The 12,205-nt window shown below is 34.7% G+C and overlaps 1 long non-coding RNA gene across 1 annotated transcript; it reads right to left on the reverse strand.

Annotated features, from left to right (window-relative positions):
• Positions 1-3,194: 3,194 nt before the first annotated feature.
• On the reverse strand, positions 3,195-8,676 carry LOC132606937 (uncharacterized). The gene is made up of 4 exons (XR_009570105.1): positions 8,418-8,676; positions 6,970-7,051; positions 5,962-6,001; positions 3,195-3,264 (listed from the first exon to the last, which is right to left on the reverse strand). It is a non-coding gene; the product is annotated as an uncharacterized LOC132606937 (long non-coding RNA).
• Between the last annotated feature and the right edge of the window lie 3,529 nt (positions 8,677-12,205).

Raw genomic sequence — 12,205 nt, forward strand, 5'->3', positions numbered from 1 at the left:
CTGTGAAGCGGCTTCCTGATCCTAGATGATCTACGCAACTCTGTGATTGGCGTCTGTTCATTTGTTTCAGAATCAGCACTTTCATCAACACCTTCTCGGATTGTTTGTTCCTCTGCCTCGGCTGTACCTGGCTGCGGCTCAGGTGTCGGGAAGTCCCTCAAATCGACTATTTCCGATTCCTTGTCCTGACATTCTGAATTCTTTTGCAGCTTGTCTTTGTATAGTACCTCTTCGTTGAAGACAACATTCCTGCTTCGGATGATCTTCCTATTTTGTTCATCCCAAAATCGGTACCCAAGCTCGGTGTCACCATAGCCAATAAAGTAACACTTCTTTGATTTTGGATCAAGCTTGCTTCTAGCCGTATCATCATTATGAACATATGATAAGCAGCCGAACACTTTCAGAAATGAAAGATTTACTTTCTTACCACTCCAGACTTCTTCTGGAATTCTGAAATCCAAGGGAACTGACGGTCCTCGGTTAATTAAGAAGGCCGCGGTATTGACTGCATCTGCCCAGAATGTCTTGGGCAGTCCAGAGTGTATTCTCATACTCCGAGCACGCTCGTTCAACGTTCGGTTCATTCTTTCAGCTATTCCATTTTGTTGCGGCGTTCCAGGAATAGTCTTCATCATCTTGATCCCATTATCGGCACAATATCGTTTGAAATCACCATCGGTGTATTCTCCGCCGTTGTCGGACCTCAAACACTTCAACTTGAGGTTTGTTTCATTCTCGACCATGGCTTTCCATCTTTTGAATACACTGAACACATCGGATTTATTTTTCATAAAATAAACCCATACCTTCCTGGTTGAATCATCAATGAAGGTCACGTAGTAGTGTGATCCTCCAAGAGAGGGGACAGTGGTAGGTCCCCACACGTCTGTGTGCACCAATTCCAGCTTCTCAACCTTCAACTTCCTGCCTGCATTTGAGAAGCTTACTCTCTTTTGTTTTCCGAGAATGCAGCTCTCACACGTATGAAGGTCCACCGTCTTCAGCTCCGGAATTAAGCCATTTGTCACCAGCAACTTCATTCCCTTCTGGCTGATATGCCCCAGCCGACAATGCCACAAATCTGTCTTCTTTGTGTTGTCAACCACAGCAACAGTATCACGACAGCTAGTCGTCATGTAGAGAGTGTCAATCTTCTTTCCTCGGCCAACTACCATAGCACCTTTCGCCACCTTCCAAGACCCATTACCAAAGTTGAGATCATATCCTTCATCATCAAGCTGACCTACTGAGATCAGGTTTCGCATCAGCTTTGGAACATGTCTAACTTTTGTAATCTTCCACGAGGATCCATTTGACATCTTCAAATTAATGTCTCCCGTGCCAACAACGTCTAGCGGCTCTCCATCGGCTAAATAAACTTTGCCGAGATTCCCAGCCACGTAGTTTGTCATTATATCATGATGTGGGGTGGTATGAAAGGACGCTCCTGAGTCAAGCACCCAAGAGTCTATCGGGCTGTCAAGCGATAGCAACAACGCATCGCCAATGTCTTCCGTAGCGGCGTTGATTCCAGCCCTCTTGTTGTCCTCCTTCTTTGGCGCCCTGCAGTTCTTCTTGAGGTGGCCTGGTTTTCCACAGTTCCAACACTCAAGTGTTCGTCCTGGTCTGGATTGACCCCTGCCATTCCTTGACTTCGATCTGCCCCTATTTCGGTTGTAGTTTCTGTCATAATTTCTGCTTCTGTTTTCAACATTAAAAGCAGAACTCGTCGATGCCTCTCCAGAATCTGTCCTGCGCACCTCCTCAGCAAGGATACGATCCCTAACATCGTTGAACTTTAGTTTGCCACTGCCGACAGAATTACTAACCGCTGCTCTCATTGGCTCCCAGCTATTTGGTAGGGATGCCAACAAAATTAGAGCTTGCACTTCATCATCGAAATTAATTTTTACCGATGACAATTGATTTACAATGGTATTGAATTCATTTACGTGTGCAGCAACATGAGCATTTTCCATCATCTTTAGATGAAATAGTTTCTTCATGAGAAATACCTTATTATTTGCCGAAGGTTTCTCATACATGTCAGACAATACACCTTCATCATATCTGCGGTGGTCTTCTCTTTTGCCACGTTGTGAGCAACGTTCTTTGACAGCGTCAGCCGAATGACTCCTAGAACTTGTCTGTCGAGGAGATTCCAATCTGCTTGCTTCATCTCCTCTGGTTTCAGACTCAGAGGTTCATGAAGCTTTCTGCCATATAAATAATCTTCAATTTGCATTCTCCAGAACGCAAAATCTGTACCATCGAATTTACCGATGCCGTGTGTCGTACCATCTTCGCCTCCCATCGTTTCTAAATCACAACACAACCTGTTGCTCTGATACCAGTTGTTAGGATTTGAATCCCAAATCCGACCTTTGTAAGCAGGTTCCCAGGAAAGATTGGAGGGTCACAGCTGGACCGCTTAAATACCAACCTCCTTAGACAGAACCTACTTACGCCGTGATGTAAGCGAAGAATAAATAGCACACACAGATTTATAGTGGTTCACCCTCAATGTGAGAGCTACGTCCACGTTGCTGCTGCAGATCTTATTAAAGAAGAAATATTACAAGTGTTTACAACACTCAACCTCACAACCCCAATCCCAATTACACTCAAGAATTTTTACTAAAAATTCTCTCAAAGACCTTTTCTTACTTAGGCCTTTCACTAAGAGTATTTCTCTTAGATTTCTCTCTTTGGGATGTGTTGTCTTCTTCAATTTTTGGTGTATCTAGCAAATGAGAAAGCTTCCCTATTTATAGGTATGAGATGAACCTATTGATGTCATTAGTGACTCAAGCAAGCACTTGACAATTTGCCAAAGACAGGGAAGATGTTTTCTTCCTCAAAACAAGGGAAGTGTTTTCTTCCTCAAAACAAGGGGATGGACCCAACAAAAGCCCCCCACCCCCAGGTCATCCGGATATATGGGTGACTTAAATGGTCAATGCACCTCATCATCAAAGAGACGCATCGCCAGTTTCACCCGGCACAAATATGTTGCAGGAATAGATATATCAAAGTAGGAAAACAATAAGATGATAATAGAACAACGTGGCATTCCAAATCATTTCGCCTAATAGAGATGTTACTTCAGGTAAAGTATTCTAGTCTACGTACTAACCAGCGTAGCCCCATATGGGAATATATTTATCAGTAATAATTTATTCTAAACTTGCCTAAGTAGCCAGGAAGGCGAGACCCTGCATCGGGATGGAAACCAATTTCAGCCTCGGGATTGGAATAAACCTGCAATGGTTTTGCCATTTCCATTTGTAAGTTTAGGGATCAATTTTAAGGGAAAGAACATCACATCAAAAAAGTAAAAGCCAACATATCATACAACATGCTTTCCTTGAGGTAGAAATCATGTCATGGTTCAAAGTTTTGGACAATGTCCTAAGGTGAGTATTGCAATTTGTCACATGTAACATAATATCATGTCTGCTAAATTTAATTGAGAATTGCATGACTAGCACAACAAAAAGGTGCAGCCATCCATTAAAGAGGATAGAAGTTGCGCATAGGAAATATGAACCTCGTAAATCAAAAGGATACAGAAGTGAACAAATGAATAAAGAAGTCTATAAAGATGAGGTCATAAGAATACCACCACTCAGAGTATACTTTTCACCCATCATTTCCATGTCTAGTCGCAAAGAGTTTATTTGAAGCTCAGTGTAGACACCTAATTTTTTACCCTTCCCTTCCTTGCTCCATCATTTTTTAAATATTACCTAGGACAAGTTTTTCAAATTTAAATAGGTCAATTTTTAATTTCCGTATAAGATATTACTTTGTTTTGGAAAAAGAATATGTTTTCTACTTTTAGAAAATTTACAGTAGTTATTTTTTTCGTTGTCCAAGTTTTAGGAATATTTGATTTTAGTCTAATATATAGGTGAAGTTATATTAAGAAAGTTGCTTTCTTTATCTTTTAGATATGTATATAGATGTAAATATATTTTAGTACATGATTTCCTAGATTGATATGCATACAATAAATAGATGTACTCCTGATACAATCCGAGTTGCCTCAAGGGCATTTCGAGAACCTTCCAGAGGATTCCAAGTGTGGATGATTGCATGGAAGGATGAAGTGGAGAAAAGGGAGCATCAAAATGACCAAATGAGTGAAGGGGATGGCTATGCGTGCAAAAGGGACTACTACTTAAATGCAAGCCATCATTTCATCTTTTCATCTCAATGGAAGACCAACCAAATAAGGACCTTACTTCAGTAAGGGTAAAATTGTAATAGCATAGCTTGTCTTCCTTCTATCCTTAGTATAACTTGTAGATTAAACATTTCATTAGACTTAAGACTATTTTGATGAATGATATTTTGATACTCTTTTGAGAGTTCGAGTGTTTGAGGGCTTGTTGAAGCCATTGATTGTGCTTGTCACATTGTTGAGAGGATTGGTTGCTTGGGACATTAGTTACCTTGAGGTCATCTTAAGAGATTAGGTACTTAATAGTGTGTAATTAGGAGGTCTTAGTTAATTAAGAACTTTGGTTGCCTAATTGTGCCTATTTTTGTGTCAATCTATCTATCTTTTACTTTTCTTCTTAATTTTTTTTGTTTCCACATATCCGTTATTGTATCAACTCCCTCCATCCCAATTTATGTGAAGGTGTTTGACTGGCATAGAGATTAAGAGAAAAAGGGGAACTTTCGAAACTTGTGGTCTAAAATAAGCCATAGAAATTTATGTGGCTATCAATCATTTCAATAAGGGTAAAAATTGGAAATATAAAGTTAAATTGTTACTAAATATGGAAAGATGTCATTTTCTTTGCGGACAGACTAAAAAGAAAAGCGTGTCACATAAGTTGGGACAAAGGGAGTAGTTAGTTTGCATCTTTTTTACATAAGTATTTATTTCATTCTATTTAGAATAAAGAAATGTGAAATGAAAAATAACACCCTCAAAAAAGATGAATACACAAAGGTGAGTTTAGGCACACCGTTAGCATGGGTTTGAATTACAATTTTTGATACATTCTTCTTCCTTCTTTTCTTTTCAATTTCCTATTTCCCTATTCATTTTGTTCCCTGATTTTTTCTTTCTTTACCCATTACTTTATCCTCGAAACTAGGGATTCTTATCTTCTTCCAAACATCAATGTCAACCACCTTCAGCAAAAATACAGAAACATCACTCCCTTAAAAAGACCAGACAAGTCCTCCTTCATCCTCTCCTAATTTTCTACAATCTCCCAAAAATCTATTTATTTCGCAAATTCCTCTACAAAACTCCAACAAATCTGCTTTCTGTGAAAGCGTCTCACCATTTTAACAGCCCGTCAACCCCTCCTATAAAAACACAAGCAAAGACCACCAAAAATCAAGACTCAATAATCTTGCACATACACACACAACCACAAAAGGAAGCACCGTAAAAGCATTTGTGGTCTAAGCGCTCACAACTCAAGCAAAGGATACAAGTACAAAAAGAAGGCATAGAAAAGCTTTCTTGGCCAACAGAAATGCTGACATCTTACAGAATTCAAATATTAATGGAGTAAAATCCTTAGTTAAAAAATAGTGCATTTGACCTTAAATTATTGCTGGAGCATTGTAACAAAATTAAAGAGTTGGGTATCACCACCCACGCATCAAACATAACTTATTCAGTGCACGGTTACAATTTTCCTCATATGTGATAGTTTATGGGGCCTATTCAACTGCACTTCTCCCAGTGTAATAGTTAATAGTTGATGGTCTGTCCATTAAGGCACTCTATATCTAAAACAATACAACTCTGAAAAGAATAATCATGCAAAAGAACTTTCTTTCGTTGTGCCTCCAAAAATATTGACATTTATAAGGTGTCTTTCAAATTAATCAGATAAGGAAATCTGGTGCTATAGTCGGCAGCATGGAAGCAGGAACGTACAGTTCTATCAGTTACAATGCGAAACATTCCTGGAAGTGAAATACCTGCCCCACTTCCCATTGTGACACCATCCAAAATAGCCACCTGCACATAAAGATCGATAACGCTTGTTGATTTAAACATGTCTGCTAAAGTTTGTAGAAAGTTAATTCAGTAAGTCAAATTTTAAGATGATACAATGGCCTACTATGTCACTCTGAAGTCTCACATGTCAGCGCTATTACTCAAAGCATCTTATAAGCATTTAATGGTCATGTGGTAGTGTTATAATGTTGCTTTAAGGAGAGGATAGTTGGAGAAGTGCACTGGAAACAAGAAGCTAAGAGAAAATCAAAAGATTTTAAAGGATGCACGACTTGACTACTTCTCAGCTGCACAAGTTTTAATGTAGAAGGACCTTCGTCATCGTTTCTGAAGCAATTCTAGTCCAGCAAGTCTAGTTACCTTCTGAATGTTTCAAACATTTAGTCACTTAGACTTTACTAGAAAAAGTTATGACCATTTTACTCAAGGTAGCAGAGCTGAGAAAACAGGTCAGCAGCATGACGTAGAAATTAAGTTATTGAGTGCACTGGTAGTGGAAAATGAATTCACCGCGATGGGGTAGCTTTTCAGTATGCAGTAGCAAGTTTGTATATGGATTTTTAGTATGTTTTAACCTATGACAATATAAGCATCAACATTAGGTGGGCTTTTTGAAGTGAAACCTCCCTTACAGTTTTGATGTCTTCCGAGTACTTTTGGTAACAATGTGTATAAGTTTCACTTAGTAGATTTTTAACATATTTCTACCTGCTAAATATATGCTGAGTTTCAATTTATCGATTATATGTCGAGTTAGACTATTAAATTGTGCAGATAAATATTCATGAACTGACAGTTAAAACAGAAACTTAAATCCAAAGAATTGATACAAGCGGTGACGCAAAGGAACATCTGTCGAGATCTCCTAATAAGAGAAGGGACATACAACATTTTGATGAGAAATCTCAATATCCAACCTCAACGACAATGCAATATGCAGAAAAAGAAAAAGAAAGAATGATATTCACATTTGGCTTGAGATATGTTCCTAAGAGGTAAACAAATTTAGACAATGTTTTTGGAAGAACTTCTTGCATTCCTCAACCTTCCCTGCAGATAAGTGCATCTATGAAAATGTTTGCCAACAGTTCCGTAGGCAATAAATTTAACAAATACTAACTATTATCCTTAAAAACAACGAATTCTCTGAGCAATTGTAGAAAATGATCTGATATTCTCCTTTACCTATAGGAATTTACAAGGTCCATCTAGGCCTTCAGTTGCAATATAAAGTAAACTACTAGCAATAAGAAGAAGATAAGTCAATAAAATAAGTTGATTATATTTCTGAGTTAGACTCATTTGATGTAGACAGGGAGAGCTCCAAAAACATGGCAGCTTCTCATGATCATTCTGCTACCTAATTCTGACAACTCTTTTGTTCTCAATATTCCACATGGTATGTTCAAGGCCACAAGATTAAAGGGCATTTTGGTACAGTATACATATATTTAATTTAAGAACATAAGATTCAAAAGTCTTTCTTTATTTTCTTGAACTCCGTGTCCAATTGAAATTGAGGGAGTAATAGATTGAACAGCTAGAAGTAGAAGCTCAATTGATATTAATACCTGCTAGGAAATCACAAGTAATCAAAGATTCAAGGGTTTATTCTTCCTTTTTTTTTTTTTTTTGATTGAGCACCGGGTGTCCGGGTCTCTTTGAGCCCCGACTAATCCCGGGGTTGCACAGGCCCTCAGAAATTGTTTGCACCTAGTGGGTTTCGAACTTGAGACCTTGCACCCCAAGGCTCAAGCCAATTACCACCAGGCCAACCCCTGAGGGTTTCAAGGGTTTATTCTTCCTCTAGTACCAATTAACTCTAAATCTTATAATCCTCCAGAAAATGAATCAGAATCTTCCATCTAAACTATGTATAACAACAACAACTACTACTACTATGCCTCAGTTCCAAAAATGTAGCTAAAAATATTTTCAAAATTCTCATTTATACTATGCCCACATGGATGTAGTGATACTCCACAGTCACTGACTTAAAATCCCAATTGGGCCTTCATATCATTGATCACCCACAAATCCACAATCCCTAAAAGACGAAACCACAATGGTAGTTACAGGTTCGACAAAACCCAGCAATTTTATCTTAAACCCTATATTTATATTAAAAAAATCATTTAATACATACAAATAATCTATCTAAAACCCAGTAAACAAAAAGAGAATAACAGTCCAAAACCCGCAAAACCAAAAGTCCTGACACATCAGCAGCACCTACACAACAACAACAACAACGTCCCCAGTGTAATCCCATCAGATGGGATCTGGGGAGGGGAGGGTAGAGTATACACACGCCTTACCCCAGGTATGACACTGCTACCGATAAACCCTCAGCTCAGAATAAAGCACTAACACATGGGTTAAAAAGACATAAAAAAAAGTGTGGGAAATAACATACGGGCATGAGAGTATCCCAAGCAAGCCAATTTGTACCTTCATCTTTTGAAGTACAATCATCAGTGCTCTCTTCAATCATCTCTTCCTTTTTCAACATTTGATTCTCCATTTATTTTTAAACAACCACTCAATTGATTGTCTTGGTTAATAAATAAAGTGGATTGTGAAGTTACTGTGAATAACATCTTCTTTTTTTCTCTATGTTTGTTTATCTTCCCAACTAATTGTCTGTTTGTGTGCTAGCACTTTGAGCCCGATTGGATTGGCTTATAAGTAGTCAAGTTTTTTGTTTTTTTTTTTTTTTTTTTTTTTTTAGGTGTTTGACAAAGTGGCTTATAAATTTAAAAAGTAATTAGAATAAATTAAAAAAAAAAAAGAGTTAATTGACCCAACTTATTTTTATTTTTTTTACTTATAAGTTCTATTTAGTCAAATCAGTTTGTAAGCTATTTTTTAAGCTAAGTCAAACGGGCTTTTTGTTTTGAAGAGTTCTTGAAATTGCTTAACAATCTTCACTGCTCACTTCAATCTTTGATCCTCCATTTATTTCTAGTCAACTACTAAATTGATTATGTGGGCTAATGTATAAAGTGGATTTGATACTCCCTCGTCTCAAATCATTTGTCTTTTTTTTTTCCTACATGCCCACATAAGAAATACTTCTTGTTTAAGTGATTTTTTAAGTTTTTCAATATTTTTCAAAATAAGTGAAGCTTGAGGATTTGAAAAAAACTTTGGGAGATTCTTTCAAGATTATTTTATTTAAATAATCAAAATTCATTAAATATCTTTTACTTTAGAAAGCAGTAAAATTTGATTAAGGGTAAATTAGTAAAACCACTCCTAAGCATGAGCCTAAAAAACCACCTTATTATGAAACGGAGGGAGTATAAATTAGGAGTAAGTTTAGACTAATTTACTCTTATTTGTGTCTAAATTTATAATTTCTCTCTATTAAATGTTTACTTTATTTATGTGTGTCATTTTTATTAATAACAAAAATCTACTAAGAATAAAATATGAAATATTAATTAACTTTGCCTTGAAGTTCTAAAAACGATAAATAATATGAAATAATTATTTTTAGTAACCACAATAAATGATTTGAGACTGAGGGATTAAGTGGGCTCTTGTAATCTGTGAAGTTGGTGAAGAAAAAAAAAAAGTTCCTCTGTTTCTGTGCTAGTACTTTGTTTGGAAATGGTCTTGAAATTGCATAATTTATTAACCCATCTGTCTCAATTTATGTGATATAATTTCATTTTTAGCACGCTTCAAACGAGAGATAAGCTAACATGAAACTTCCTCTTTACCTTTAAAGAAATATTTACGGTTACAATAAATATGTATAACTTGATTTATAAAATGGAGGGGCATTCTACTGTAGGGTCATTGGAACTTTCGAAGTAAAGGGGGAAGAGGTGCATTCACATATACAAAACGTGTGTTGTATTATTAGCGTGTGAAGCTCTGAAACAATAGGGTTGAAATGAAGCAAAAGTAGCTAAGGTAATTCTTGTTTCTCAAAACTCTTCTCTCAAATCATTTGCCTGTAGAGTAATGGACTTCCTCCACATATATATCACTAAATAATTTATTTAGCGATTGGTTTTTTAACAGGCTAACTAATTTATTTCCAAATAATAGTAAGGGGTCGTTTGGTTTGAGATATAAGCTAAGTTCATTTTGATATTAAATTGGTATTGGTTAATACTCCATCCGGCCTAATTTATGTGGTACTTTTCAGATTCTGAGATTCAAACAGGTACCTTTTACAAAGTTTCCATATATAAATTTTATTTAAAAAAACTTGAAGATTTTATGCACGAATTCACAGTCAAAATTAAATTGTTTAACTCTCGAAATTCGAATTGTGCTACATAAATTGGGCAGGAAGTATTATATATATTTGATTTTTAATATTAAAGTTTGAATACGTTATGGTAGTTTTAATATCATAAATTAAATATTATATAACTAATATGATTATAAATTATATAAAAAAAATTATAGTATATCATTTTATGTGAAATAAAAGGTGGATTAAGTAATACATATACTAACAATATGTGAATAAGAATATTTAAAGACAAAAATGCTCTTATAATAGGTAATTCCTAAAAAAAGAATCTCGTATTGTTTATCCATGGTACAACAATTCTTGTATTCGATCCCTGTATAACTAAAACATCAAATCAAACGACCCCTAAATGAGTAAAAGATAAACATTTTTTTTTGGGTGCAAAAACAAAAGATAAACTTGAAAGTGTCATCAATTGTATCACCACTAATTACTCATGGTTATGTTAGCCTTGTATTATTACTCTATATTCAACGGTAATATAATTTTATAAACAAAAATAAAAATATTCATTTTAGTTAACTAATAATTAAATATCATAGAATCTGATTTGAGGTATCGCATTTTTTTTAATTTATGAGCATTTACAACTTGTAAGAGATATTGATTTGGCAACTGAATGATCTGTCTGTTCCAAATTGAATGACGGGATTTCCACGATCTGACCTTTTTTGTATGTTCTTATCTAAATGAACATCGACCGCCTCTATCTTTGAAAAAATAAATAAATATTTATATCTTTAAGTTACATAAATTAAATATAAGTCATTAATTTTTCAACATGAAAATATTTGAGAAAGCTAATATTGTTTGACTCTTAAATTAATACTAATAAGATATATAATTAGTCAAAACGAATACAATCTTAGCAATATTATTTTTTAGAGGTCACTAAGTTTGTTACCATTAATACTCCTTTCGTCTTCACTTATGTTTTTTTTGGCAATTAACAAAGTTTTTATTAATCACCTGTGATCTCCACTTATGTTATTTACTTAATTGTGGAAGAACAAAATTTAAATTTATGCTTTAAGTCATAAATATTTATAAAATTATAAATCTTATGTCCTATATATATATATACATACATATATATATATATATATATATATACACACTAGTTGTAGCAGGTCCGTGCTAAGCCCGGGCCTAAACTCAAAATGTAAAACTAATTTTCATTAAATAAAAAAGTATAATATGTTATATTTTTTTTTATTGTAGTTGCACATTAATCGTGTTTTTTTGCTTAGAATTTTTCATAATTAGAAAGTCTCTTAGTCAAATAATTAGATAAGTTTTAAAGAAACGATATTTATGAGGAAGCAATTTTAGCAGGAAAATTAACAAATACCAGAGAGACACAAGTGATTCGATATTATATAAACTAACACGATAAAGTATGATAATTGCAACTCAACATTTTTATAAATTTGTGAGCATGTCAGTTTTAGATATCTATTAATTTTTCACCCATTATTTTATTGTGTCAAGGTTTTAGGCTAGATTTGGTGATTTATGGCGTAGTTTTAAACGAAGTGCAAGAAAAATCCTAAACTCAGTAAAACGAACCTTAAGAATCAATTTAATTAGTTCTTTATATATATTTTATTCTTAAGAAAATTAATTCTTAATGAACCAAACAAGAAATTCTAAGGACAATTCGATCTTGACTGATGATGGCAAATTTATTTTCAGCACTATATTAACATCATTCAATAATTTCTATCATTTTATTTGTAATGCACCATAAATATTTTAAAGGCAATAGATAAATTGTCCATAAAATATTCTATTCAGTTCATAGAAATAAAATAAAAAAGAACTAATTACACGAGGATTATACTTGATTCAAAACAGAAAATATATAAGCTCATAAAAACATACAATTACCAACATTTATTTATAGTATAACCTCTCCTCCTAATTCC

The sequence above is a fragment of the Lycium barbarum genome, chromosome 8 (genome assembly GCF_019175385.1).
Source record: "Lycium barbarum isolate Lr01 chromosome 8, ASM1917538v2, whole genome shotgun sequence".
In the NCBI taxonomy this organism is placed as follows: Eukaryota; Viridiplantae; Streptophyta; class Magnoliopsida; order Solanales; family Solanaceae; genus Lycium; species Lycium barbarum.